This window comes from Otolemur garnettii, unplaced genomic scaffold (genome assembly GCF_000181295.1).
Source record: "Otolemur garnettii isolate 467f Iridium unplaced genomic scaffold, OtoGar3 scaffold00001, whole genome shotgun sequence".
In the NCBI taxonomy this organism is placed as follows: Eukaryota; Metazoa; Chordata; class Mammalia; order Primates; family Galagidae; genus Otolemur; species Otolemur garnettii.
Window position 1 is genome coordinate 24043700 of NW_003852396.1, and position 5036 is coordinate 24048735.

Here is a 5036-nt window from a genome sequence, read left to right on the forward strand (position 1 = left end):
TTTTTTTTTTTTTTGGTTGTAGTTGTCATTGTTGTTTGGCAGGCCAGGACTGGACTTGAACCTGCCAGCTCCAGCGTATGTAGCTGGCACCTTAGCCATTTGAGGTACAGGTGCTGAGCCAAAGTTGTTGGGTTTTTTTTTTATTTTCTTTTTTTTTTTCTTTTCTTCCTTTAGCGATTCTCTTGTCCTTAGCCTCCCAAGTAGCTGGGACTACAGGCACCCACCACAATGCCTGGCTTCTTTTGGGTAGAGACAGGGTCTCTCTCTGACTTACTCCAGCTCAGGATGATATTGAACCTCTGAGCTCAGGCAATCCACCCGCCTCCGCCTCCCAGAGCACTAGGTTTACATCACACCCGGCCATTCCTGAAATTCTTAAGAACCTGGTCTTGTTTAACTTGTTATTCCTGTGCTGAACTTGAGGGAGAGGTTCTCAGAAAATCCCTACTGAGATTTGAAGAACATGTACATAAGAAACCACTCCTAAGTAACATATGTATTTGAATATAAATATATTTTGTATTTGAATAGTAATATATGTATTTCTAAGTGTATTTGAAATTTCAAGGGATAGATACTGGGTGTGTCCTGAGAGAAACAAGATTGATTCTCAAGTCCCTGTTAAAACACCTTTCAAAATGTCTACTCAGTTGTCAAATCTGTAGCTTCTCTTGCTGACTGGACAAGGGGTAGACACCTAACCCAAAACGTACCAGTTTCATTTTCTTTTGAGAAATTAATGTTGAGAACATTAGAGAGTCTGGACTGGATACTTGAACCAGTAACATATTAAATTAGGAGTTACAGGCTGGGCATAGTGGCTCAGACCTGTAATCCTAACACTTTGGGAAGCTGTGGATTGCTTAAACTCAGGAGCTGGAGATTAGCCTGAGCAAGAGCAAGAGACCTCATCTCTACTAAAAAAAAAAAAAAAAAGAAAGAAAGAAAGAAAAACTAGCCAGTGTTGTGGCTGGTGTCTATAGTCCCAACTACTTAGGAGGCTGAGGCAAGAGGATCACTTGAGCCCAAGAGTTTGAGGTTGCTATGAGCTAGGATGCCGTTGCCCTATACCTAGGGTGACCAAATAAGGCTCTTGTCTCAAAAAAAAAAAAAGTTAGGAGCTGTTGGACAACCAAGTGCTTCCTGAGACAGGGAAAGCAATCTTCAGAGAGAAAGAAATGAAGGCAAAATGTTCAGAGATGAAAAACCATATGGCCTGAGAGAGACACACAGAAACACACATAGAAACTGAATGCCTAGCTTTTTCCAAGTTTATTCCTCGGTTGCTACTCTTCCTGAAGCCAGATTTTTCTGCTTTTTCTTGGGTTCTATGGGATATACTCACTTTCTTACATAAATTCCCCACTTGAGCTTGAATAAGTTTGAAATGAGTATCTGCTTTTGCAACTAAAAGAAGCGAAATTAATATACCATCTGAGTTATAATAAGAATACTTATTACTTATGTTTTAGTCTCATTACCTTTTTAATCACACCCACATATTATCCCAGAATATATATATATATATATATGTATATATTTTTTTTTTTTTTGAGACAGAGCCTCAAGCTGTCCCCCTGGGTAGAGTGCCATGGCATCACAGCTCACAGCAACCTCCAACTCCTGGGCTCAAGAGAGTCTCCTGCCTCCGCCTCCCAAGTAGCTGGGACCACAGGTGCCTGCCACAACGCCCGGCTATTTTTTGGTTGCAGCCATCATTGTTGTTTGGTGGGCCCAGGCTGGATTCGAACCCACCACCTTAGGTGTATGTGGCTGGCACCTTAGCCACTTGAGCCACAGGTGCCAAGCCATTTCCCAGAATATATTAATCAGGAAATTATTTAGATGGATGGAGAATTTCTGATAAAATAAGATATAGTAGGCTCAGCACCTGTGGCTCAAGTGGCTAAGGCGCCAGCCACATACACCTAAGGTGGCAGGTTTGAATCCAGCCCGGGCCCGCCAAACAACAATGACGGCTGCAACCAAAAAATAGCCGGGTGTTGTGGCAGGCACCTGTGGTCCCAGCTACTTGGGAGGCGGAGGCAGGAGACTCACCTGAGCCCAGGAGTTGGAGGTTGCTGTGAGCTGTAATGCCATGGCACTATACCCAGGGGGACAGCTTGAGGCTCTGTCTCAAAATAAATAAATAAATAAATAAGATACAGTAGGATGGTAAATGATTTCTTTGCTTTTCAAGTTTCTTAGTATTCTAAGCCACGAAGAAACAGAAAGCAAATGAATGGAGGCTTATTTACAAGAGAAGATTGGACACCTGTCAGATCTTTTTGGAACCACACAATTGGATTAAAGATTTTGAAGAACCAACACATTTGGCAGCTTCCCAAAGCATCTATTTTTGAAGACTCTGCTTTCCAGAACTGTATTAAGAATGGCCTGTGTCATGGACCTTAGCTGTGTTTCAGCCTAGCCAAAACTAAAAACTATAAAAGACTAAGTTTAAAAATGTGTGTGCCTTGAGCAGGCCTGATCCTGCTATTAGACTGGCCATAAATAACAATGGCCAAATCTATGAAAGTAAGATAAGGACCTTGCTCTTCAGAAACAGTTCCAAACGTGTGCAAGGCTTTGTAGACCACATTCCTTCAAAACCCTGCTATGTTACACCGTGAATTTAGTGTTCACTTAAAATAATCATTTTGAAGACACACATGGAAAATAAAGGAGTGCCGTGAACTGCTAAAATCATTTGTCTGGTGCAAGAAAATTTCAGAGGAAAATCTTGGGGCTTCTTCCTAGAATGTTTTGAAAATGTTAAATTATGATTGCTGCCAACGTATTTCTAACCACTCTGCAAACAATAACAATAAGTAAGTTTCCAGCTCTATCCTGTTTTGACACTGGATGGTGAAGATGCTTACATGTAATTTGACTGTGTCTACTTTCCTTTTTTAGCTAATTGTGTTAAATCTGCCTGATAACTTCTATTCCCAGTGGGGCTGTCATTTGGAAGGGGTTGAGGGGAAGCTGTTTTAATTCTGGCTTTCGTTTCAGCCACTAAATGTAATGCCACATGATTGTTGACCCAACAGTAATTCAGTTAAAAAAGTCTTCAGAGTTACTACATCATCAAAATTAACCCTGATTACATCAAATTATGTTGAAACAGACCGCAGCTGTTTTGCCCTGTTGAAGCAACTACTTGAGAGCTCATCCAAAAGATACATCTGGGTGTCAGGCAGATACATTTTGAGTTTATTATTGTTTCTCAACACAAATGTAGGAGGGAAACACCCTGTTCTGCCTATGGTGCTTAGTGGAAGCTGAAAACCTTGTGATTCTCCAGAAGTCAAAAATTGTCTTAATTCCCAAAGAGAAGGGAACCGACATCTTTTGTTTCAGTTTTCTATAGGAAGGATGTAAGAAAAGGGAAATTCAAATCTTAGTATTGCTCTTGCTAGCAAAAAAAAAAAGCAGAACAGACTAGCAAGAGGTGGTGGGATTTTCGTTTGTGGGCTCTATACAGTGGTATTCTAGAATTGGCTCAAAGTAGCCTATTAGAATAGATTGCTCAATTGTGAAGAATTTTCTAAGCTGGCTGTTAAAATACAACATTAAAATTAAATTGTAATGGAAAATAAGCACTGGGGAAGATGTAGACAGGCTGGAACCCTCAGACATTGCTGGTAGGAATGTAAAATGGTGTGGCTTCTTTGGAAAACAGTTAAGCAGTTCCCTAAATCGTTAAACAGAGTGACCTTTTGACTCAGCAGTTCCACTCCTGGGTATATACCTAAGAGAACTGAAAACATATGTTCACATAAAAATTTGCATGTGGAATGTTCGCAGTAACGTTATTCATAATAGTGAAGAAGTGGAAATAGTTGCTATGTCCACCAATGGATGGATGGATCAATAAAATGTGGTACATCACGACCAGCCTAAGCAAGAGTGACATCCCTGGCTTGGTTACAGTACCAGCCACATACACCCAGGCTGGTGGGTTTGAACCCGGCCTGGGCCAGCTAAACAACAATGACAACTTTAACAACAGCCGGGCGTTGTGGTGGGTGCCTGTAGTGCCAGCTACTTGGGAGGCTGAAGCAAAAGAATTGCTGGAGCCCAAGAATTGAAGGTTGCTGTGAGCTGTGATTCCACAGCTCTCTACTGAGAGTGACATAGTGAAACTCTGTCTCAAAAAAAAAAAAAGTGACACTCCATATCTATTAGCCAGGCATTGTGGCACACATATATATTAGTCCTAGCTACTAGGCCAGCTGAGACAAGAGGATTGCTTGAGCCTGGAGTTTGAGGTTGCAGGGAGCTATGATGATGCCACCACACTATACCTAGGGCAACACAGTGAGATGTTTCAAAAAAAAAAAAAATGGTAGTGCTCGCTTCAGCAGCACATATACTGAAATTGGAATGATACAGAGAAGATTAGCATGCCCCTATGCAAGGATGATGCACAAATTCATGAAACGTTCCATATTTTAAAAAATGGGTAGAATAGCATATAACAGAATAACATTCAGCCATATAAAGGAATAGAGAACTGCTAATGCTTAAACATAGATGAACCATGAAAACACACAAAGGGAAAGAAGTCAGACAAAAGAGACCTCATGTTATGACCCTGATTATCCGAAATGTTCAGAACTGGAAAATCCATAGAGAGAAAAAATAGATTAGTGGTTGCTAGGGGCTGGGATCAGGGGAATGGGGAGCTACAGTTAAGGGAGATGGAGTTTGTTTGGGGGTAATAAAAATGTGCTGGAATTAGATCGGAAGAATGATCACACAAGTCAATGAATATACTAGAAACCACTGAACTGTGCACTTTAAAATAACTTAAAATTAAGTCTCACAAACTTACAATTAAATGTTACATTAAAAACAAAGGGAATAAATATCCCAGACTCATTACTTGCTAATTATTTTACATTTTACTTTTATCTCTGCTCTTGACATCATTTATATCTATTGTATGTTTATGTTGGAAATGCTAAGTAAAGGTGTATTACTGTGTAACTCCTAACTCTGTATTCAAGGACATTAAGTTGATAGCTTGA

At 40.3% G+C, this 5036-nt stretch overlaps 1 non-coding gene across 1 annotated transcript; it reads left to right on the forward strand.

Annotated features, from left to right (window-relative positions):
- The first annotated feature begins 4354 nt into the window (after positions 1–4354).
- On the forward strand, positions 4355–4460 carry LOC111724463. The gene has a single exon (XR_002772765.1). It is a non-coding gene; the product is annotated as a U6 spliceosomal RNA (small nuclear RNA).
- The last annotated feature ends 576 nt before the right edge of the window (positions 4461–5036 follow it).